Below are 26,515 nucleotides of genomic sequence, written 5' to 3'. Positions count from 1 at the left end.
TTTTCCCAAGGTGACACACAGCAGAAATGAATTTCAAGTCTATAAGTTTGATTGCCAAATTCAGCATCACTTGAGAGGCAATATGATATAGTGGAAGAGAACACTGTTTTTTGGATCAGGAGATCTAGATTATAATGTTGACTTTGACAGTGGCTATGTGACTGTGAGCCAATCATTTAATCTTTCTCATTTGTAAGCCTTTCTTCATTTGTAAAAAAGAAAGATAATACTTGCACTGCTTTCCTGGGAGTGTTGTGAACACTTGTAAAGCATCATAGAAAAAGCAAGCTGTAATTGCAATATCAAGATCATAGCTGGGTCTAAAATCAAGGGCCTTAGACTTGTAGCTCAATACTTTAATGAAATCATAGTAAGTTGTCACAGTAAAATAAAAGACATGAGATTTGAACTCAGGTTTTCAGACTATAGATCCAGTAATTTCTTTACTGTAATTGCCTCTCATACTGCATGAGACAGTCTCAAGCATTAAACTGGATCATTCAAGTGTCCCTTGCTTGAAGAGAGGCCTATAGCAAGCACTCTTTGAGAAGTAACAGAATATATTCTATTTGTTTCCATTAACTTGGAATGTTTGTAAATGTAGTTATATGAAGGATCATTGTGTGAAAATCTTGGGCAGCTGTGAAAAGCAAGAATGTGCTCTAAGTCAACTTATGCTGGCTTTAATTTTATGAAAGTAGATTTGACAAGTTTTTTTTTCCCCCACATAAACTTTTATGTCATTTTGTTCCTGGGATGTCTGTGAACAGGTATATAGTGAGTGAGAGAGACACACACACACACATACACAGAGAGACAGAGACAGAGGGAGAAAGAGAGAGAAGGAGGGAGGGATGGAGGGAAAGAAAGACAGACAGACAGACAGAGAGGAAAAATGTTTGACTCTGTGTGTGTGTGTGTGTGTCCTATAATTCTGCTCACCTGCATTCCTCCCAGCTATGTCAGCTCTCAGAGTTTTGACTACAAATTAAACAATGCAGGATGATGATGCCCATCTGAACCTAATTTAATGATAATTTTAATATTTATCCTTTCATAGTTTTATTTTTATTTGACTATGACCATATTCATTTAGTAATTTGACTTCAATATAAGATCAACATCCCCTGAAAGAATCTGGTCTCCCAGGTCATGAGCTTTCTCAGCTCTTATAACATTATACCTTTATTGCTATTTAGCCACTCAGAGGTGACTGTATTTGTGATCTCAGCATTTTCCACAAGTATTCTCTCTTTTATAGTACAGACCTTGAAATTCTATCTGAGAATAAAATCCTCTCTTTTTTTCCCTCCCTGATCCCTACCTCTGTTTTTTTTTAATTCACTTCTACCCATTCCACCCACTCCTGCTTTCTCACTCCATCACTCTTGCTCTGACCTCATTTATTTCTTGTCAAAATCTTGACACCAAAGTTAGAAAGTTTGATTTTATATTTTCCTTTATGCTCTATTTCCTTTTGCTGTACTAATACTACTCTTCCCTTTCTAAAATCCCAGTTGAGGACAACTTTTACCATTCCTTTCTTCCCTCTTATACTGCTGAATGCTTCTATAGGAAATAAACTAAAGTATGCTACACATTTATCTTGTTTAATCTCAATCTGTATGAAACAAGCAAGCTCTGGAGAATGATAATCATTAATAGCATTTTTTGCCATTTCACAATTAATTTAAAAAAAAAAGGTTAGGGAACAAGCATTTATTAAGCATCTACTATGTGCCAGGATCTGTGCTAAGTGCTTTACAAATATTATCTCATTTGATCCTCATAGCAACCTTGGGAAGCATATCTGTTATTATCCCTATTTTACAGTTGAAAAAGCTGAGGTAGACAAGTTAAATGATTTGTCCTTACAGCTAGTAAGGGTTTGGGGCTCGATTTGAACTTCCTGAGACTAGGCCCAGAGTTCTCTGCACCTGGCTGTCCTTGTAGACGATGTAATATCTCATTGGACTTATTATTTATTGGATATGAAAAGCCCTTGATTTTGTACCACAAAATGACATCTTAGAAGGTTTTTTTTAGTGTCTCCAATTCATACAAAAACAGAAAAAACATCTTGTTTAATGACTCCCTGACAATAAACATAAAGTGGGACATGAAATAGGGAAGCCCAGATGTCATTGGTCTTAACATTCATTAGGGGACAACCCTTAATTTTAGGTCACTTTTGTTGTCATTTGGTCATTTTAGTTATATCACATATATTCATGGTCCATTTGGGATTTTCTTGGCAGATGCTAGCAAAGTTTGCCATATCCTTCTTTAGCTCATTTTATAGATGAGGTAACTGAGGCAAACAGGATTAAGGAACTTGTCCAGTGTTACATAGCTAGTAAGTGTCTAAGGTCAGACTTAAAAAGAATATGAGTCTTCTTGACTCCAGGACGAGCACTCAGTCTGCCATGCCAGTAAGAGAAAAACAGTATATTGCTTGATAATGGGATCTAGCTCACCATTGGTTCTGTTGGCACTGCCAAGATAGACTTCAGCATTCTCATTCACCTTAAAGGGATTATCAGAAAGACTTTCCCAGTTTCAGGGTGCCAACCTATACACAAGGGAATGGATAAAAACAGTGATACTTGAACTCATTCCACTGATTGTAATAGAACAAATTAAATGCATAGGAGGAATGGATCTGAGGAGCTGAAGAATGGTTTCATTTATAAATATGAGATTATAATTCCACTTAGTAGTGGAATATACTCATTGGAAGTCTAAACTATTCTAAATAATTGATACAAAGTCACATTGTATTAATATACATCCTGGGAATTATTAAGGAAATAATTGTGCTTTTAATGGATTGTAGAAAAATAAATGCATGGTAGCACCCATTGGTGCTCTTTGGCCACAGACAACTTACATAGTAAAGGAGGTGGCTAAGCCAAGGCTCAGATGAATAGTTTGCGATTACACACCTCTGCTAAAGCTTTTTCCTCTCAACTCCTAATAGGAAAGTCAGGATCAGTTTGTTTTCACCTGGGAGAACCTCAAATATACCTTAGGTGATAATTTTGTTTACTTAAAATTAAAAAAGTTTTTGCACTAATAAAAATCAATGCAAGCAAAATTATAAGGAAAGCAGAAAACTGGGGAAAAAACTGTAACTAGTATATCTGATATATCCTTCATTTCTCAAATATGTAGAAAATTGAGTCAAATTTATAAAAATACAAGTCATTTCACAATTGATAAATGATCCAAGAATATGAACAGGCAATTTTCAGGTAGCAAAGCTATTTCTAGATATATGAAAAAATGTTCTAATTATTTATTAGAGAAATGCAAATTAAAACAACTCTGAGATACAATTTTTCTTTTATTGATTTAAGCAAATAGAAATATAAATTTTCTGTTAAGCACTGCTTTTGGCTGACTCCCACAAATTTTGGTATGTTGCCTCACTTTCTGTCATTATCTTTAATGTTTTCCCCTGAGGGAATTGGGGTAAGTGACTTGCCCAGGGTCACACAGCTAGGAAGTGTAAAGTGTATGAGACTAGATTTGAATTCAGGTCCTCCTGACTTCAGGGCTGGTACTCTATCCACTGTGCCACCTAGATGCCCCTCTTTAATTAATTTTTAAAAATTATTTCTGTTATTTGTTCTTTGACCTGATCATTCTTTAGAATTAAATTATTTAGTTTCTAACTAATTTCAATCTAATGCTTTAAAGGTCATTTATTGAAAGCAATTTTTTCTTGTATTATGGTCTAAAATGATGATTTAATATTTATTCTTTTCTGCATTTGTTTGTGAGATTTGCATCCCAATACTTGGTGAATTTTTGTGATACTGCAATACACAGCTGGGAATAAATAGCCTTCTTTCTATTGCCATTCAATATTTTCCAAAGGTTTATTACATCTAATTTTTTTAAAATGCTATTAATCTCTTTAACTTCTTTCTTGTTAATTTTATGATTTAATTTATTCTTACCTGAGAAGGGGTAAATTGAGGTCTCCCCTAGTATATTTTCTATTGCTTCCTATATTTCTTTTTTTTTTTTTTTTTTTTATTATATATATATATATATATATTTTATAATATTATCCCTTGTATTCATTTTTCCAATTTACCCCCCCTCCCTCTATTCCCTCCTCCCGACGACAGGCAATACCATACATTTTACATGTGTTACAATATAGTCTAGGTACAATACATGTGTGCGAATATCACTTTCTTGTTGCACAATAAACATTAGAATCCGAAGGTACATGCAACCTGGGCAGACAGATATTAGTGCTAACAATTTTCATTCCCCTCCCAGTGTTTCTTCTCTGGGTGCAGCTACCTCTGTCCATCATTGATCAACTGGAAGTGAGTTGGATCTTCTTTATGTTGAAGATTTCCACTTCCATCAGAATACATCCTCATACAGCATTGTTGTTGAAGTGTACAGTGATCTTCTGGTTCTGCTCATTTCACTCAGCATCAGTTGATTTAAGTCTCTCCAGGCCTCTCTATATTCCTCCTGCTGGTCATTTCTTACCGAGCAATAATATTCCATAACCTTCATATACCACAATTTACCCAACCATTCTCCAACTGATGGACATCCATTCATCCTCCAGTTTCTAGCTACAACAAAAAGAGCTGCCACAAACATTTTGGCACATATATGTCTCTTTCCGCTCTTTAGTATTTCTTTGGGATATAATCCCAGTAGTAGCGCTGCTGGGTCAAAGGGTATGCACAGTTTGATAACTTTTTGGGCATAATTCCAGATTGCTCTCCAGAATGGCTGGATTCTTTCACAACTCCACCAGCAATGTATTAGTGTCCCAGTTTTCCCACATCCCCTCCAACATTTGTCATTATTTGTTCCTGTCATCTTAGCCAATCTGACAGGTGTGTAGTGGTATCTCAGAGTTGTCTTAATTTGCATTTCTCTGATCAGTAGTGATTTGGAACACTCTTTCATGTGAGTGGATATAGTTTCAATTTCTTCCTCTGAGAATTGTCTGTTCATATCCTTTGACCATTTATCAATTGGAGAATGGTTCGGTTTCTTATAAATTTGGGTCAGTTCTCTATATATTTTGGAAATGAGACCTTTGTCAGAACCTTTGTTTTTAAAAATATTTTCCCAATTTGTTACTTCCCTTCTAATCTTGTTTGCATTAGTATTATTTGTACAGAAACTTTTTAGTTTGATGTAATCAAAATCTTCTATTTTGTGATCAATAATGATCTCTAGTTCTCCTCTGGTCATAAATTCCTTCCTCCTCCACAAGTCTGAGAGGTAGATTATCCTCTGTTCCTCTAATCTATTTATTATCTCCCTCTTTATGCCTAAATCATGGACCCATTTTGATCTTATCTTGGTATATGGTGTTAAGTGTGGATCCATATCTAATTTCTGCCATACTAATTTCCAGTTTTCCCAACAGTTTTTTCCGAATAATGAATTTTTATCCCTAATGTTGGAATCTTTGGGTTTGTCTGCTTCCTATATTTCAATGAAGTTTTTCTTCAAGAATTTAATTGCTATGTCATTTGGTGCATATATATTTCATATTAATGTTAATTCATTGTCTCTGTTACCTTTTAAGAAATTTCCTTGTTTATCTCTTTTAATTAGGTCTATTTTTATTTATGCTTTGTCTGAGATTTTGATTGATCTCTTTGCTTTATTTGTTTGTTGTTATTTTTACCTTACAGATTCTGCAAGGTAAATAGTCCCTTATTTTATTTAACTCTAGATGTCTTTATGTTTCAAGTGAATCTCTTCTAAATAAATTGCTGTTGGTTTCTAATCCTTTTTGCTAACCTCTACTGTTTTGGGGTGAGTTCATCCCATTCACATTCACATTCATAGTTATGGCTCCTAAATGTGTTTTTCCCTCCATTCTATTCTCTGGATCTAATTTATCCTAACTTTCTTGTGTTCCTCTTTTATGTGTGAAATTATTTTGCCTATTTTTCCTTTTCCTTCCCCCATTGCAGTATATCTTTCTTTCTCACCCTTTTCCTTTGAGGTCATGTCAACATAATCTTCTTATATCTAAGTAGACTCCTTCTAACTGCACTAATGAGAATAAAGTTTTTAAGAGTTACTTGGATCATCTTCCTATATAGAATGTAAAGTTTAACCTAATCAAATCCTTTGTGATTTCTTATTTATGTTTACCTTTTTATGCTTCTCTTGAGCTTTGTGTTTTAATACCAAATTTTCTACTCAGCTCTACTATTTTCATCAATAATGCTTCAAAGTTCTCTCTTCTCCTTCTGAAGAATTATACTCAGTTTTGCTAGGTAGATTATTTTGAGTTGTAATTGAGCTCCTTTGTCTTCTAGAATATCATATTACAAGCCTTTTACTCCTTTATCATGGTAGCTTCTAAATCTTTTATGATCCTGACTATGGCTCGATGGTATTTGAATTATTTCTTTCTGTTGCTTTCAGTGTTTTCTCCTTGATCTGAGAATTCTGGAATTTGGCTATAGTATTCTTGGGAGTTTTCATTTTGGGAACACTTTCAGGAGGTGATTGTTAGATTCTTTTGATTTTTTTGTTGCCCTCTTGTTCTCAGATATTGAGGGAGTTTTCTTTATAATTTCTTGAAAAATGATGTCTGGAATCTTTTTTTTTTTTTTTAAATCATGGCTTTCGGGTAGTTCAATAATTCTTAAATTACCTCTCCTTGATTTCTTTACCAGGTCAGTTGTTTTTCTTATGGGATATTTCCTTCTGTAAATTGAAAAGCATTCCATGAAGAGGAAACCACTGTCCCACCCCCACCAACACCTGCATTCATAGTCTCTTGTAGATAGTAGTAATAGATATTCCTTATGACAGGAGTAGGGAGGCTACCAGAAACTAGGAATGTCTTTTGGGAAGACTAAAGTACAACTTTCAAAGTTTTACATAACAGAATTAATTGTTTAGATAAATTAGAAGCAAGGTCACCCAAGAAAATTGGAAAGAAACCATGCATCTGGAAGCTCTTAACTTTGGGCTTCAAATTTTAAAGTACAGATGCCCCCCCCGCTCCATCTGTTTGAGTCTAAGGGTAGCCATCTCTAGAATGAGGGTGGAATAAAAAGAAATATGTATGATGATTTTGTTGATATTTGAATGGAATAGCAAGTTGTGCATAGTAGATTTTGCTTGTACCTTTGCTTGTCTTCATTCTGTATTTTTTAAAAGTTATAATTAAAGTTAATCATTTGGCATCATATCTCTTAAAAATATAAACTCAGGATATCCTTTTTAAAATGTGGTAAAGATATTTGAAAACTGTCAAATACTTAATGAAATATATTTTGTTCTAAAATAAATAATAAATTCCTTATAAGAGTGAGTTTTCATTTGAAAAAATTTGACTATCATTTATAAAAATGAACAGCATGGTTTAATACTTTACATTAATATGAGTTAATCATCATGTATTTATTGTATATGTAATTTGAAGAACTCAAGAATGCAGTTAGTTTTAATTTATAACTAAAGGATAAATCAAATGTAAAGTTTAGGGAAAAATGAGAAAACAATAATATTGAAGCCCTAAGTTTTGGTTACCAAACTTTTTTTATTTGAAATAAAAACTTTTGGGACTATAATTTATTATTATTTTAAGTTTTAATTACAGGAATAGGTTATCTGAATTATTATGAAGTCAGTAGTAGAGAATGGTATGTATTGTGGTGTGAGAACTGATGCAAGTGAATGTTTGTCCCTAGGAGAAATTGAGAGCATATAGCCTGAGATAGGATATCCTTAACTCAGGAAATTTTTCCATCTGCTTAGTACTGAGCCTGGCTTTTAATACCCTGTGATTATATGATTGGTAGTCAGATATAATTCATGCCTGAAATCAAACAGAGCTAAGGGAGTTTTTCCCCCCCTTTTCCCTCAAGTTGGTCCATTCCTTTGATATAATTTGTTATAATTATGTCCATTCTTTTTCTTTCATAGCAAATTTTAATAATCATGGAAGTCAAAGTTTTGTAAGTACAATACTAAATTTATTGGTTAATAGATTACTATTAGAACATTTCTGATTTATTATGAAATGAAAGTATGAAAAAATCTTATAATCAAATTATAATATGGGGATAATATCCTCTTAAAGGGGGAACTGGATAAAATAGTAATAAAATTATAATGCAAAAGTTTTTAAATTTTCTAATTTTAATACACACATATACCCAATTATCTTCCAAATGTATCTAGAATGGAAATCCAAACTTTTGAGTATGTTTTAGTAATAAGTTCTCAAAATTGGATAAAGGATTTTACATATAAAATTGTATTGACAATTATGAAAAAATGAACTTATTTTCTCATGTCTGTTAATTTTAAAAGACAGAAAAGTTCATTTTATGTTAGACTCTGTAATTTCTTTAAAAAAAAGATTCTTATATCAGATATAGGGTTTAGATAAAACATCATGTAGCATATAAAAACTAAAGTTCTCAAGTTTCAGGTTTGGAGAACCAAATGTAAGAGATTCTACTCAACTTTATTACATTTTGTTACTGGCAGATTTTAACAGAATTACCTAGGAATCTCTACAAGGAATTTGGAAATAGAGGAGCAGAGATCCTTTCAGAACCATCCTAAGAATGAAATCTGTTCCCGAAAGTCTAAGATATCTTAAGAGACCAGATGACTTCATGGGACCCCTGGGATTGATGATGAGATGAAATAATTAAATGAACATTGGAAATAAATTACTAGGATATGACACTTGATATTATTTAATGTTTATGATGATTTCTGATGATATTGCTTTGGCCTTTTGTTTAAGGTGCTTATATTTGCTGAGTTCTCTTGTTTACCTTGGTGATATAAAAATCTCCCTTTTCAAAATTCTTTCATTGTGATCCCTCTAAGTAGTTTGATCTGCAACCTAATTTAGGTTTAGGAATATATGTAAATTGTATATATTTAGTTTATAGATAAGTTATCCGTGGTGGGAATAGGTTGGCTCTTCCACCATGAATCAAAAAAAGGAAATTGAGGGGATTTAATATAGCAAGTGAGAGTGTGAATTGTGTGAACCACATTGATTCCATATTATGACTCAATTCTGGAGTCTAAGTCATTTCTCTTTGCATTCAATTATATTTCTTGTCCAAATCCTGTCTTGTAAGGAAACTTTAACTGCAGAAATTATGAGAAAGCTTCATTGCATTGTCTGAACCTAGCCCTGCATGGCTGAGAAGCTGTTCTAGCTTTCCTTTCTGGTTAGAGACCTTAACTAAGGACCTACATAATACTGACCAGAGATTTAGTCAGATAGAAAGATTGATGCAAGGAATTTTCTTAAAATTATACATCTCAAATAATTAATCTGTCTTATCTGAAAACTGATATAGTCATTAATTAGTTATGATATTTCCATGTTCCTTTGATTGAATAGAGAGGAAAAGAATGGGGCATTTTTTCCCCCCTGATTTCAGGAGATTATATCTGTTCATTTATCCACTCCCAATTTGGGAAATCCCTAATCTTTCCTCTTCTAATTTTGTATCTTGGATAATTGTTTTCTTTTAATTAATTGATTTTATTTGATCAATTATTTTTAATACATAAAAATCTATCTTTCTCTATATTCAGGGTCCAGTTCCAAAGTGGAGGGAAAGCCTGGTCCCAATCTGTTAAATAATTGGAATTCATTGCTTAATAAATTGATATGCTCAGTAGCTTAAACCTTTGTTTTCTTACTCATTTCATCTTTCATCTGCCACAGTATAAATGTAGTTACACAGATATATTAACCAAATATTTTTACTGAAATATGGTCCTCAAATTCCTTAAACAGAAAAACAAAATGTATTTGTTTCCTCTTTAGCTTGTCTTCCTGCCCTCTCTCCACTATTCAGTTATATATGAAAGATTACTTTCAGGAAAAGTTTGATATAGAGAGAAATAAGACACCTGAAAGACCCTTTAAGCTTTCTCACTCAAATCAAAAGGTCTTTTAGTATTCTCAAAGGGTTGATGGTCTGAGTAGACATTCTGCTTTTATTTTTTGTGTTATATGGAAGGCAGTTTAAATGAATCAAATTTGCTTCATAAACTTTAAGTGAAATTTGAATTGTTAAGCAGAGGGTTTAATATGATAGGATTCAAATTCAACAAAGTATTAATAAGCATCTGCTATAAACAAAAACAAAAAACCAAAAACCAAAAACCTGCTCCAGGCACCAAGGGAGATTAATGCATAAACAAAACCCAGTCCCTACCCTTTGTATTGATGTGATCCTCAAAGCATATATGATACTCTCTAAGAGACTCCCCACAGAATTATATGAAGGTAATAATCACAATAACAAACTAGTAAATGGGATGCTGGATTTAAATCAGGAAGTCCTAGGAATAAATCCTGCCTCTGTAATTTACAGGCAATGTGATGATTGGCAAGTCACTTAATGTCTCTGGACTCTTATTTCTTCATCTGTTATGTTCTGTATTAGCCTTGACCAAGATGTGACTGTAATCAGGATTGTTTTCATTTTAATACAACTTTAGAAGTCCAGCCAAGCACTTTAGCAGGCATTAGGAAAATAATTTTGATATCTTGGCTCTCTTCAAAAGATGGTTTGCTGCTGTCTCTTAGAATCAGTTTGTAAATTGATTCTGGATTTAATGTGACTGCTGGTAAACTGGTTTCTGGTATTAATATGATTTAGCTTATATTCAGAAATATTAAAAATATTGAATTTCCTTAGATCAATACTTTAATATTTCTTCAATATGGGTATTTATATCATAACCCTTCTGATTCTTGATTGATGGTCCTAATGAGTTGCCATCTTCAAAAAAAGTCTATAAACCTGGGACTAATTTTCTAGAATTGAGGAATTTAGGTTAAGTTGCTATTGAAAAGATAAATATGTAACCTTTTCCAACTTTCTCAGTTTGATAGAATCTACCAGAGATAGCCTTTAGCTGGCAAAACAAACAAACAAACAAACAAACAAACAAACCTCAGATCACCCCACCCCCCACAAATGTAGGATCACCTCTATACCATGATGAAGCATATATGTAGTTTTTTTTTTATTTTTAAAAATTACTTTAGGCTGAGGGGTAGTTTGTAGACATGTTTTCAGATCACAAAGGTCCTTATAAAAGCAAAACGAGAAAATAATTTGTAGTACTTCTTGCCTAGTCTTCAAAAGGATATGGACTGACAAGAGTATTTATTTAATTTGGAATGTATCGGGTGACATAGATTTGTTACCTTTGCTTGACTCTGTGTATTTCCCAAAAACCAGCCAATGAGATTTCTCCCACCCAACCCACCCCCTTTTCAAAAACTGATGAATGTATCTAGTTTAAGTCCCAAAAGAAATACTAGACACTTCTACAGTGTTCTATAGAATGGGAAATATGGTTTCGTATGTTTATTTTCCATTTAAGTGCAGTCCAGCTGACTGTCATCTTTGGGAATAGAACTACTTCTGGTATTCTGTGCCCAGAGACAGCAGCCAAAGGAAACACATTCTGTATACTTGCTTTTATATTCCAAGGAAGTTAAAGATTTCTCTCTCCCTTCCTCTCTCTCCTCCACCTCACCACCATATTTGAAAGTAAAAGTGTCAATGATCAGGCTGAGCAAATCCTATGGATGATGTTTCTTTACAGGAGAAACTCTGCTCAAAGACCCTTTGAAAATGAACAGGAAATCTGAAAAATAGATCCTAAGTTCACATTGAAAGGAGAAGGAAACTCTTCTTTCTTTTTTCTTTGTATGGTTAAGCAACAAGAGAATAATGCTTGCTTAGGAAATTCTGAGCCAGGTATAGGAAGGAGTTAGTGAAACAAAAGCCCTACACTGGAAAACTTTCTGGTTTCTGTTGGCACAAGAAGCCTGTTGCATGGGCAGCAATTCACCCTGAACAGTAAAAAACACTTGAAAATTTGTCGATGGAATGTGAAAATCGGCGAAAACAAGAATATTTGGTTTCAGAAATGCTTAACAAAACTCTTTAGAACTGGCAGGTTTTAGTCTAGTCTTTCTCTCTTCTTCAAAAGTCCTTTAGATAGCCCTTTTTGAAGGCAAAAGTGATTAAATCACTATTTTAGGTTCCTTGGTCCTTCCAGATAGAAACAATTTTCCTCTACAATACAGGGTGAAGTAGATATTTCAAACAACAATGGTTGTAGGCAATGTGTTTTATAATATATTGGTGTTCATTGAAGAATTTTTTAAAATTCCATAAAACCTTGTCTAGAGGTATTTTAAAGTCACTGGACAAAAAGTCAATTCCTTTTATTTTTACTTACTTTTTTATTATCTATATCTTGATAGCCGTCAGAGGCGGTTACTCTAGTCTCCAATGTTCTCCTTCCAGCTCTAAAGCTATTATTTGAGTTATTCTACTGTATTTGATGATAAATAGAAAGAGCTGCCAAAGAGCTACAAGGGATTCCTGAATCAGTTCTGGCTTTCACTGTTTTACCTAGAACAAGCTGCTTAACCTTACTGCCTTGTTTTTTCATCTGTACAAAGGGGATGATAATAGCTACTCTTGTGTCCCTCCAGAAAATTATATTAATATGGGGGGGGGGGAAAGACTGTAAGCCCCCTAAGGAAAGGCCATAATTAGAGTCATAGGATGTGATATTGAAGCTGCCATCCCTACTGCATGATGATGCTGTTAACCAAAGCAATCCAAATTAGAATGAGTAAAACTAGACTTCATAGAATCCAGACATTAATATTTTACTGTTCCAATTTTTCATGTAAGGTTAAAAGCTTGTGCACATTCGGGGGGCTCCATCCTGAGGGGGACAAGGCTTTTGTTGAATTTCTGAAAGATGAAATTAAAGAGAGAAAAATACAGAAACACAAATCCCTTTCCAAAATGTCCAGGGATTGGGAAATGGGTATACAAAGGATAGAAGGATCATGGTAACATTCAATATTAACAATGATATCACCCCAACATTTGAAAACCCCAAGAACTTATGCCAACCGTGAACTTCTTGGTGGAGATTGTGAAGGGCAATACCGAGAAGGTCCTTGTGTTAGGCTGCTATTATCCAGAGGATAAGGTTGGACAGTAAGAAAATGACGAGAGAAATATGTTCTCCATCTGGGAAGTTAGTTTTCAGCCTACAGTGAATTTTACTGGAAAGACACAACTATACACTGAATATCCATTCCCTGGACTGGCTCTCTATGACCAGTTGATGGATTCCCTGGCTGACCAAGATGTGGACAATACATTTACAGATGAACTGATTAAGCTCAGCATGGCCTCAGAGCACAAGAAGGGTTTGCAAATGTCAGTAGGGAGACCTGAGGGGTTAAACCCTCCCATGGACCCAGAGTCCTTCCTTAGAAGAGAACAGTTATCTAGAAGCTATCATGGAGAATATTTGGTAAAATACTATCAGATATATATTGTATTCCCTAACCAACTTTTATTTCCTTGCTTTGTATACCATTTTTGTATACCCTTACAGAATGATGAAGAATAAAACTGCTTGGATTCCTTTCCCCACCCCTACAAAAAAACCAAAAAAACTGAACCAGAAGAAGAAGCTAAATTATTAAATGACTCTTTGGTTTGGCTTTTTCTGAAGGGGAGGGCAATGTAAAACTTGAGGACTAAATGAAGAGAAGAAAAGAGAAACAAAAAAGTAAGTGAATTAAATAATTTGATGGCAGTGTGCAAAAAGAAGAGTCTTAGAGTGAATTTCTACAAGTTTTTCAGGGCATCAATGTTTTGCAACTCTAAAAGAAATTTAATTCCCATTTTAAAAAAAATCCTCTTTTCTTACATTCTGGCAAGGTAATAGCAACTGTTTAGAATTTAGATTCTTGACAAAGATAAAATTTTCCATGTAATTCAGGATCCTTATACTTATTATATGGTATAGTATCAAATTGGACTCTCTCTTTGCTGAAATATAATAATTGAAAAGAAGGCAGTTTTCTTCTCATCTCTGGGAAGTACATAGTGAACAGCTTTGCCTCAGCACTCTGAAGCTTGGCAAGAAATGTTGTGGGGGCTGCTACTGCCTAATTTGTCAAGCACAACCCAGAAGGTAACAACACCAGAGACTCTCTAGCCCAGTTCAAATGTTCTATTTTCCACTGTTGGGGAAATAAGCCTGAGTTCTGTTTTTTTCAGAAGCCAGAGAGGACAGAGAGAGAGACAGAGGCAAAGGCAGAGAGATTTATAATACCCTGACTGTCTGTTGTTAATTAAATGGGGTACATGCAATGGGCATCCCTCATTTTTGAAATGCTCTCAGTTCCTAAGGAGAATTTAGTACTGACCTTTCATATAAATACTCCCAACAGTTTAAAACAAAGAATCACAGTAAAATCTATTTGGTGAAACTATGTCTGGTTTCTCAAATATCAAATGAAAAATGAAAAAACAAAACTCAGATTGTTTTGTCAGGACATTTGTTATGGTTCTGCCTTGGTTTGCCTTCTCTTATGGAAGCTGTTGCTTCAGAAAATCTGGGTTGTGGATAAAATTCGTGCTACTGACTCATTTGACCTAAAGAGCTCAGAGTGAAAGTCCATCAAGTCTGCACTAATCCTAGTACCAATATGGGGAGCCACGAGGTGAGGAGGGGGAGGAGAGAGGAGTTCATCAGGTTGTCTAAGAAGAGATGAGACAGCCAAGATTAGAAATAGGGCAGGTCAAAACTACTATGCTGATCAGCATGGGGGTCAGGCCTGGTAGTGACTGCTCAATTTCAAGGTTCAAGAGACATTGAGATTCAGTCTCAAAAAAAAAAAATCTGGATGATTCTAGGAATCACAAGTGTATAATTTTAGTTTACATGTTAAATACTTAGCATGATACAATGCAAAAAGCACTTGAATTTGAGATTTTTGGGGATACCCACTTAGCCTGGTAGCTGCCAGGTCATTCTGCTGAGCATAGTGCTGTGATTCCTGTGGCTGCAATAGGGGCTACAATGAGAAACTCTGAGTTTAAAGTAGGTAAAATAAGGCATTTCCCCCAAAATCTCATGTTTTGTTTGCCTCAGTACTTTGTTTAACTTTTTTTCTCTGCAATTACATAAACAAAAGATTTGTCTATTTTGTGGCCATTGTTTCTAAGTCCTGAACTCATCAGTGGATGTTCAGAATTTATCATTGGGAATCAAAATTGATCCTGTGGTGGTCAAAGTTGATCACTGGGTGGTATAAAATAAGATCATTTAAAATAGATTAAATAGCCCCTTAGAGTTTGTTAAACATTTTGAAAATATCTCACTGGTGCTGTCTGGAATGGTTGAAAACATTACAGTGGTTTAATTAGAGATCCCATTTCAGGTCTTGTTAAAATTGACCACTAGGTAATTCTAGATGTGAAAAAAAAAAAAGGATGTCTGGCATATATACCTTAGTATCGCCTTCAGATAGGTCAGAACACATCTGGGAATATCATTCCTTTTAGTTATTGTCTCAAGTATCTACTTTATAGTGTTGTTGCTGCCAAAAACAACAAAACTTTGGGCTGACATAAAATTTTATTTTGAAGGATTCAGTGAATTAGTTTCTGATTTGTTTTTTTTTTTTAAGGTTTTTTTTTTTTTGGACTTTTTAGATTCTGATACAAATATTCATGTCAAAACTTATTACTCTAAAGTATGGGATCTGATCAATCCATTGTTCTAAAGATACCACTATGGATTGTCGCCTGGTTAATTTGTAAAAGATTCCATTCAGGAATACAAATCATCTAAAGCTCAGTTTTCAAAATATTTGGACAGGATTAACTTCAGGAAATAGATATCTCTTGCCCTTTGATTTTAATGTTCCATGTGGGCTGAAATCACTATCTTTAACAAAAGGCTTATTAGTACCTTTGACTAGTCTTAAGGATGAAAAATTTCATTTTAAATTTGAAAAACAGGTTGCCCAACAGTTGACTTTGACATTTATTTCTACAGATGTGTCTATGGACTTTGATAATCAGAAATTACACCCTTATATTTGTGAGAAGTTACATTCCTGGCCCCTGACTCCTGACACAATACACTCTTCCAACTCTTCAAAAAAAAAAGTGATGGGAGATCAATAATAAATTGGAACAAATTTAGGGAGCTTAGAATGGTGAGGAAGATTACACTGATGTCATTCATTGGGTATTAACCTCTTCTAAGCTGTCTACATCATAAGCCATGACAATTTGAAAAGGGAGTGTTGGAACATGGTTTTTGTTTGTTTGTTTGCAGATGATTGTGAACTCAATACTGCCTAGAAGCTGAGATACAATAAAGTATGGATTAATTTTCTATTACTTGTACTAATTTGGGCCTAACAATTAACATTAAGAAACACAGGTCTTTTATCAGTCAGTACCACCCCATCCATATGCGGAATCATCAGTTATAGCAAATGATGAAGTTTTGAATGCTGTAGATGTTTTCTTATTGATGTTATCTGATAGAAGATAGTATATTAGAATGTAAATTCTTTGAGGAAAACAAAAAAGTTTTCTCTTTGTATTCTTTGTGCTTAGTACTGTACCTGGAACATAATAAGATTTAATAAATTCTTCTTGACTGACTTGATATAAGATTAGGAAATGTGTTCTTATGATTCAATGTAAAATCACTTTTAATTAACCTTAGTCCATTTCAAAAAGGAAAATAAAGTAGTCAAGGAAAAATTTCCTCAAAATTCATTTTCTAGCTATTCAAACATCAATGATAGTATTTTGGTGATTACTTGTAATTTTCCATTTTTGTCCTCCACTTCTGATGCAAATGTTATTCATTTTAGATAGAATTGTGTAGATTGGTATGTAAATCAAATTAAAGTTGTTTATAATATTATAATATAATCATGTGGACATGATTTTGAGTATCACCTCAAAAAAAGTTGCCACAATTTCTCATTGCTATATATGAGAAATGTAAAAAGCTAATGAAAATACACCATGATAGTGAATGTCTCTCACTTTGGATGATTAATAAGTTAAATGAGTTAAATTCTAAGCAGTTCCAAAATACACTAAAGTACTTAGAAATTCCTTTCTTCTTTGCTGGTACTACTTAAATTGTGATACCATCCATTTCCACTAGATGCTGCTGTAACCTGCCATTTCAATGCTGTGATCAAAAAGGAAAGTTAAGAATCTTGAATTTATTTTCAATTAATAAATAAACATTTTTTTTAAAGCTAGCTATGTGCTAGGCATGGTGCGAAGGACTGAAGATACAGAGAAAGGTAAAAGATAATCCCAACTTTCAAGGAATTCAAAATCACAGAATGTAAGGTTTGAAGGAATCTCTATAATCTAGTTCAACTCCTCAAATTTAGAAATGATGTCCAGGGAGGAGTGACATGATCATGGCCACACAAGTGATAAAAAACAGAGTCAAAATCCAGGTCCCTGATTTCAGTGTTCCTTATATTACACTGGTGTGATGAAGGAAATCTTTCCAAATGTCAATGGTAAATTGGCAAATTTCATAGAATCATCAATTTAGATCTCCTTTTTAATAATTGCTGAGATGATTAGGGTGGCAAGCATCTATGAAGAAAATGCAATACCATTCGAAAGTATTTCCTAATCCTATTTTTTTGCTTCTTTTCTCTGAAAACTTCTTATATTCCTTGAGTAATGTATTGTAGTGAGGTCTATACATTTGCTATTCCAATTTTTTTTCTGATTTTTACCTAGTAATGAAACAAAACTGAAAAAACTTTCAGTTTCCTTTCTGTGAGGTCAGTTGGCAATTTTCAGTCTCTGATTTGGCAGATGTCTACATATTCCTAGCAATGTGACATTCATTCCCTTTCTTATAGTCCCTCTGACCAATGGATGTCTTACTATTAAGTTATACAATGTATACTTAAACAATGATAAAAATATGAGTGAAATAATTTTCTTGTAAAATAGATGAATTGTTGTAGTACTAAAACGAGTAATCCCTAATGTTCAAGAGTGCTAATTAAAGAATATCTTGGTAAATACTATTGTAAATCTTGGTCTAGAAATTTATTTAGAGGACTCAAAGGCATACTGTTTCCAGAACAATTGTTTCATCCTCCTCTCAAAATCATGTTTTACCCATGTGCACCAAGGGGGAGAGTAGTGGAGAATTGTAACTGAAACAATTAGAAGAGAATTGCTTTAAGGTTCCTTTCATGAGCCTTTCATAAGCAATAGTGATACTTAAATTGTTCCATCTTTCAGAAGAAATTAGGAAACCCAACAAGGATGAAACAAGCATGAGGACCTTTTATAAATGTGTAGATTTTTCTAATGTCAGTTGCTATTTTGAATATATATGTATATATTTGCAGATATATGTATGTATTTGCAAATATATATGTAAATATATAATTTTTGCTAATATTTAGGATAGTTCATAGTTTTCTTTATATAAAATATATATTGTTATAGTAACCCCAAGAGTTTAAAGGAATTTAATTCTAAATTTAGTGTTCTTTGATAGTGGCAGAGGAACCCACTTTATAGAACAAGTTAAAAGAGAAATTGTGAGAATTTGCATTCAATCCAATAGCATTCTCACTGACCACACATTTCCTGAGTTTTCAGGGGGAATTTAAAAATCTAAATTTAATTTTTATAAACAAAATAGCTGATACTAGGTTTGCTTCCCTTAGCTCCATTATACTTTAAGGACATTATAAACAGAAAAACAGCCTAATGAGTTTCTAGATATCTGACAGGTCTCTAGTTGGTTGATCAGACCATGCTAACTATGGTCACGAGCTAATAAAACCTGTTTTCTACTTATCATCAGCTCAAAAGTTGTCTCAACCACATGACACTCCTATTACAATTTCCAATAGTAAAACTAAGCTCATCAGTGGAAAAAAAGTATAGTTTAACCCCAGTAGGGAGAGGAATTCTGGGTCCTGCTATCAGCCAGCATTGTCAACCATCATCAGAATACCAGGCAAGACCTACATATGACATGACAGAAGAGCTTCAGTGCCCTAATACCTGCTATTCCTTTATCATTCTGCACACTGATTGTACATAGGAACTGACACCTCTGTCTTGAGATCTGCATCATTTTGCCTCAGTGGAACCAAGGAAAAATAACTGCAGGATGAACTCAGGAAATATTCCAAGCAACATATCTGGATTCTCTACCTCCATACCATGACACTGGAGAAGGACCCCACTCCCTGATCATTCATCTCATTCTGGTTTCTAATCTAATTGTCTTGCCCATCTTCTTTTAGATTTTCCTGGGCAGTAGGGACTTATATCTGCACCCAGAGTTCTAAGTGGGAACATCATCCAACTGATCACTTCATTCCCACCCTAAGGACCGAAAGTGCTAATTTTGTGTTCGTAGAACTATTAGAAATGGGAAAATCTTCAAAGAGGGGAATCATAGGAACAGAGAAACTTTTTTCTCTTTCTTGACATGAGGTATTCCATTTTGGAATGTCTCCATTTCAATATTAAGCCACCTCTAATCCCTGTGGTCTACCTTCTTTCCTTCATTCCCATTCTTGTTCAAGGCCAAATTCAAAAGGCATTGTCCATCGTATCTCAGACCCTGTCAGCCCTGTTCATGGCCAATGATAGATCAGCATATTCAAGCTGTGGCGATTTCTTAAAATAATATAATAATAAAGTTTGCCACACCAATTGATTTTTCTTTTCACTTAAATATTTAGAGGCCATTGTAGGGTAATTAAATCTGTTGTGTCTCAGAGAATAGGAAAGCCTGAGGAGAGGTAAGTGGGATGGTCAGAAAACATTTAACATTTATTAGTAGTCTTATATGGGGATAGTTAATGGAACCCCAAACAATTATAATAGTCACTATCAAAGATCATTGATCACAGATCACCATATCAGATATAATAATAATTAAAAGTTTGTAGTATTGCAAGAACTATCAAAATGTGACACAGAGACATGATGTGAGCTCATGCAGCTGGAAAAAATGGCTTGATAGATTTGCTCAGAGCAGGATGGCCACAAACCTTCAATTTGTAAAAAATGTAATAGCTGGGGAGAGCACTACAATGAGATATGCCTAAGTTCTAAATTGTTAATAATGGGTTTTCTTGCCATCATCAATAGGGCTTGTGTTTTGAGTTGGTTTGAGGTGGGTTTGGTTTGCCTTAGGCCATCTATCATATCATTCCTAATTCCTTGTATGTACAGTGCCACAATTTTGTAGCATTTTATAATTTGCTCATGTCTAGGAAATATTCATATTATATATATAAAAAGGAACTTTTTCCTTTCTGGTGCCTCTCTTCTGTCATTCATTTAGTGATTGAACATGAAGCATTTTCTGGGTTTTCCATTTGGTGACCATCTATTTTCACTGGTGATCTTTGGTCACCTTCTTTACTAAGTAAAATATTCTAAGTGGTTAATATTGCTTGTTAGCAAATTTCATAAGGATAGAAATTGTATTTTCTCCCTCTTTTTATCTTATCCTTAATATCCAGCATAGTTCTTTTGGTGACACACACACATATATATGTGTGCATGTGTGTGTGTACACACATATTATAGTTACTATTATAGTTACATACTTATATTATTGTGTGGTAATATAGTTAAAGTTTTTATAATTACATGTAATTAACTTAATTATATGTAATATAAATATAACATATATATCAATATGTTATGAATATATCCCTAATAATTCATATAACACACAATTTTTTCTTAATACATTTTAAAATATATATCAGTGATTTTGACTACCTTAAAATTATATGAAATTATACAGAGGATATGACTGACAGTTCAGAGAAGTAATAGTGGCTTGTTTAGGACAGCAATGGTATTTATTAAAGTTTGTCAAGGTGGCTTAATATCTCAGGCCCCAGGAAGTGTATTCTCTTGTGCTGGAGAGACAGTAATTACATGTTCTTATTAGGCCTTAAGATTTCAATGTCAATGTCCACAGCCTTTTAAAGTTTGAACTCCAAACTAAAGTCTGATTGTTCAGTAGCAGTGTTTGTGGGGTTAACTTATAAGATTTTTAACTTGCTTCCACTCTCATTTTCGGTAACTTAGAATAGAGAATCTAGATTCTGTGCATGAGAGCCTGCTTGACACATTAGCATTTTAGAACAATTTGAACATTTGTCATATGTAGAAATATGTTATTCAACATTTTATGACTAGCAGATGGATAATTAGAATCTTTGGAGTACAACAATCAATTTATAATATGTGCTATAATATGAGAAACATCTTTCAATAAGATAAAATAAATATCAAATGATTTTTAAAAATCCAAAATCAATAATAAAAAGCAATATCTAAAAACTGAAAGTTCATAATGTAATTACTTGTGATAATAATTATTGACTAATTATGTATAGTCAATAATAATCAAAACTGATAATTCTAAATAAATAGCCAACCATCCCCACTTTGGTGTAGCATATTATTCCATCACACATAAGATGATAAAAATCAATTGAGTGATTAGACAACTGTGGGATGGGGTATGAATTTTATAACACGTTTCTCTGATCAAGATCTTCTTTCTCAAATACATAGAGATATAAGTTAACTTTTTAAGAATATGATTCATTACCCAGTTGGTAAATGGTCAGAGGATATGAACAGATATTTTTCAGAATAAGTTATTAGTAGCCAAATAAATTACTAATAATTAGAGAAATTCAAATTTTAAAGAACTTCCTCCCACCTATTAAATTGGCTAAGATGACAGAAAAGGAAAATGAGAAATGCTGGGAAAGATATGGAATAAATAGGTACATTAATAAACTGTTGGTGGAGCTATGAACTGATTTGGCCATTTGAAAGAACATTTTGAAAATATGGGTAAATGTCTATAAAACTGCCTATCTTTTAACCCAACAATATCACTACTAAATCTGTATCCTATTCAAATAGGTAAAAGAAAAAGGAAAAATAAGACAAAAAGAAATATGCTAAAATATTTATATCATTTCTTTTTATAGTAATGAAGAATTACAAACTAAGGGAATATACCTCAATTGAGAAAGCTAAACAATTTGTGGTATACATTATTGTGATCAAATAATATTATGTTATAAGGCAGGATTAAAGGGATGGTTTAAAAAAAAAAACTAAGAAGGCTTATATGAACTGAGACAAAGTGAAGTAAACAAATAGGACAATACTATACATAGAAACAATGGTATAAATTAATAAATGAGCAAAAACGATATGAACAATTTTCAGACAAAGAAATTAAAGCCATTTCTTGTTATATGAAAAAATTCTCTAAATCACTATTGATTAGAGAAATGCAAATTAAAACAACTCTAAGATACCACTTCACACCTCTCAGATTAACTAAGAGGACAGGAAAAGATAATGATAAATACTGGAGGGGATGTGAGAAACCTGGGACAATAATACATTGTTGGTGAAATTGTAAACTGATCAACCATTATGAAGAGCAATTTAGAACTATGACCAAAGGGTTATCTAACTCCATACCCCTTGATCCAGCAATGTTTCTACTTAGTCTGTATCCATAAAAGATCATTAAAAAAAAGAGGAAAAGGATTTATATGTGCAAAAATGTTTATAGCAGCCTTTTTTTGTAGTGACAAGGAATTGGAAATTGAGTGGATGGATGCCCATCAATTGGGAAATGATTGAACAAGTTATGATATATGAATGTAATGAATTATTATTATTCTATAAAAAATAATCAGCCAGAGGATTTCAGAAGGGCTTGGACTTACAAGCTAAGTGAAGTGAGTAAAACCAAAAGAACATTGTCTACAGCAACGATAAAATTATGTGATGATCAACTGTGATGGACTTGACTCTTTTCAACAATGAGATGATTCTAATAGCCTTGTGATGGAGAGAACCATTTGCATCCAGAGAGAGGACTTTGGGGACTCAGTATGAATCACAACATAGTATTTTCACCTTTTTTGTTATTGTTTGCTTGCTTTTTTCTTTCCAATTTTCCCCTTTCTGATCTGATTTTTCTTGTGCAACATGATAAATGTGAAAATATGTTTAGAAGAATTGCACATGTTTAAACTATGTTGGATTGCTGTCTAAGGGAGGGAGTAAAGGGAGTGGGAGGGAGAAAAATTTGAAACACAAGGTTTTGCAAGGGTGAATGTTGAAAAAAGTTTTTGCATGTATTTTGAAAAATAAAAAGTTATTAAAAATGAAAAAAGGGTATTATAACAATAATCAATTGTGAAGACAGCTATTTTAAGCAATATAATAATCCATTTCAAATAATATTTTGAGGGATTCATGATGAAAAGTGCTATCTATTTACAGAGAGAGAACTGATGAACTCTGGGTGCAGATTGAAGCTTTAAAATTTTTTTCTTGCTTTTTTGCAACATTGTTAATAAAGAAATTTTATATGACTTGCTATATATAATTATGTCATCATAATTACTTGTCTTTTCAATGGATGGTGGAGACGCCAGAAGGAAGGAAAAAATTTGGAACTTAAAAAGTTAAAAAAAAAAAAAGAAATAGCATAGGATTGATCTATAATTATAGGATTTATATTACAGAAGGGTCAATTATAAATTACATATGTATATCTAGATATGTATGTTTTAAGCAACTACTTCAGTTTTTATTATACTCCAATTCTCAATTCAATTTTCTGTAGAATGTCTTTTATTTGACTATGCATATTTGTTACAAGAAATTTGTTCTTTTTCTCTTTTTTTCTTCCCTCTCCCAAAAATGATGGTAAAGGTATGAGGAACAGAAAATACATTTCTAATAACTTTGAAATAGAAGATATCAAGAGTGCTACAGTTAGGGAACTTTGCATGAAGCTTCAAATGAAGATCACTTCTAAATTTGATTGAAAATAAAATAATTAATCTATCTTCTTTATGGTTAAACACTCTTCCCTGGATAATAGTGCCTTCTATGATTTGATGTCACCTTTCAAATGTAAGATTCTCATGGGCAGAGACTACCTTGACTTTCCTGTTTGTAGTTCCAGTATTTAGCAAATTGATATTCATTCATTCTACAAGTCAAGCTGGAATTGATAGAAAAATCAAAGACAATCTTCAAGTAGAATCTATATTTTCATTTCTTTAGACTATTCCAGTTTTAATTGGAAAGCAGAATTTCTACCATAGGAATATATTCTAGAGATACTAACCAATTATTTCCTGGTATCCTTCTTAGGGGAAAAACATTTTTACTTACCTCATAAGTAAGGATATTCCGAAACCCCAACACTGTGGGTGGACTGGGTGATTTGTAGTGTCACTAGAAGAACGGAATCGAGAACTTCAGAATTTCCTGGCTTCTTGACCTGTGTCCAGATTTATGAGCCATTTCTTGTCTGGAGACATAATGAATGAGAAATTAAAATGAATCAAGACTTCAAGAACATTAGAAGTATTTAAGGAGAAAATGGATCTGGACTCAGCACCCATTAAAGCCAAAAGAGAAGATTTGAGGAAGAAGATTATTCCACTTGGCCCAAAACTCCCTCCATACATATATAAATAAATAAAATGCAACATCCCCACAAAGAAATATCCCTTGAAAGAGCATTCCTAGTTCCTTGTAAAGGTTCCATTTTTCCTTTTGAATAGAGCCAGAGACCGTACAATAATCCAATATTTTTCTAGAAAATGTTATGTGAAGCACCACCTGAAAAGGGAATTAAGACACAAGTAGCACAACAGAAAAAATAATCTAGGGATGGAGCCAAGATAATAGAGTAAACTGAACAATTCTGCCCAACTCTCTCAACCTGTCCTTAAACAACCTTAAAAAAATTTTCGAAAATGGGATAACCAACAAAAAATCACAGCGAGTATTTTATTTTTTTAGCCCAGGAAACATTCGGATAACAGAAAGGGAACTCTAGGGACACTAGGGTAAGAGCTGGCCCAGAGCCCAGTGTGACTGAAGTAACACCAGGTGTGGCCTTGGAGGGGTGGGTGGTAGCAGCAGTAGCAGCAGGGAACATCCAACACCCAAGACTAGTAAGGAAACTGAACACCTGATCAGGAAGTGATTGTAGGTGGACCCCTATGCTAGCATTGAGCCTGGAATCAGACACCATTTGGCTGTCTCATCCAATACCCTGTTCTACTTCATCTAGGGTGGAGAGGAGTGGTTGCAGTTGTGAGGGAACAAGGGCCTGACTGGATAAGAACCAGAGTACAGGCTGGAGGGCATTGACCAGAACATATCTAAGATTATACCATTTGGAAACTTTAAAAATGTACAGGTTCCAGACCTCCTATGAAAACATAGGCCAGTTATCCATCCCTAGCACAAGAGTGAGCATAGCCCAGATCTAACATTAAATTCAAAGTAAAGAAAATAAGGAAAGAAGGAAGAAGAAAGAAAGGAAAGAAGGAAGGAAGGAAGGAAAGAAGGAAGGAAGGAAGGAAGGAAGGAAGGAAGGAAGGAAGGAAGGAAGGAAGGAAGGAAGGAAGGAAGGAAGGAAGGAAGGAAGGAAGGAAGGAAGGAAGGAAGGAAGGAAGGAAGAAGGAAGGGATGAACGAAGGAAGGAAGGAAGGAAAGAAAGAAGGAAGGAAGGAAGGAAGGAAGAAAAACAAAAAGAAGCAAGAAGCTGAAGAAGTGGGCAAACAACAACAACAACAAAAAAAGAGAAACAAAAAACTGAAGAAGTGGGCAAACAACAAAAAAGAAAGAAAAAAGTGAAGAAAAAGATCATTTAAATAATCAAATGGTAGCAGCAGGGACAGGAGGGGCAGAACCAAGATGGTGGAGGACAGGCAATAATACAGTCAAACTCTCCCAACATTCTCCTTCAAAAAATTTTAAAATAACATGTCAAATCAAATTCTGGAGTGGTATATCCAATAAAAGGTTGGAGTCAGACATTTTTCCAGCTCAAGACAATTTAGGAGATTGGCTGAAATAGTTTAAGAAACTTGAGCTGGCCTGGAATGCACATAATGGCAACAGCAGTGAGCCTTGGAGGCAACAACAATAGCTTCAGTAGCTTTTTGTGTAGAGATGGTAAGGGGATTGGACAACTGGTCAAAGAGAAATTATAGGACATCCTGAACTGACACTAAGCACAGAACTGGGATCTATTGGCAACTCCATTATGCATGTGATACATGGGCCATAATTCCAGGACAGAGAGGAGCATTAGTAATGTGGCTATAGGCAAAAGGAACCTTTTCTGAGTATAGAACAGACTACAGACCAAGAGAACAGTCTCCCAGGATAATACTACTTTGGAAGCATCAAAAACATTCAGAATCTCATAGTGAGCTTTGAAAATAGCAGCATGAGAAAATCTGGAGTTTGAAATAATACCACCTGGGGCTAGGTGGTGCAGTGGATAGAGCACCAGCCCTGAAGTCAGGAGGACTTGGGTTCAAATGTGACCTCAAACACTTAATACTTTCTAGCTGTGAGACCTGGGCAAGTTACTTCACTCTAATTGCCTCAGGGAAAAAAATAAAAATAGTACCACCTCCTACAGATGAGTATAATTCAACTTTTCCATAAAGTTCAAAGTCAAGAGACTGGAAAAATGAGAAAACAATAGAAAAAAGAACTTAGCTAGAAAAAGCCATCAT

The 26,515-nt window shown here is 33.9% G+C and overlaps 1 protein-coding gene and 1 pseudogene across 4 annotated transcripts in view; one reads left to right on the top strand and one right to left on the bottom strand.

Moving 5' to 3' along the window:
- The window catches only part of CLDN14 (claudin 14), a 115,771-nt gene that overhangs the window by 13,600 nt on the left and 75,656 nt on the right, over positions 1 to 26,515 (bottom strand). For all 4 annotated transcript variants that reach the window (XM_074297348.1, XM_074297347.1, XM_074297349.1 and 1 more), the window contains exon 2: positions 24,144 to 24,282. The gene's annotated coding sequence lies outside the window, so the exon portion shown is untranslated. The remainder of the gene's footprint in view (positions 1 to 24,143; positions 24,283 to 26,515) is intronic.
- On the top strand, positions 12,636 to 16,043 carry LOC141562010 (complement component 1 Q subcomponent-binding protein, mitochondrial-like; annotated as a pseudogene).

This window comes from Sminthopsis crassicaudata, chromosome 3 (genome assembly GCF_048593235.1).
Source record: "Sminthopsis crassicaudata isolate SCR6 chromosome 3, ASM4859323v1, whole genome shotgun sequence".
Classification (NCBI taxonomy): Eukaryota; Metazoa; Chordata; class Mammalia; order Dasyuromorphia; family Dasyuridae; genus Sminthopsis; species Sminthopsis crassicaudata.
This window is presented reverse-complemented; position numbering and strand designations above follow the sequence as displayed.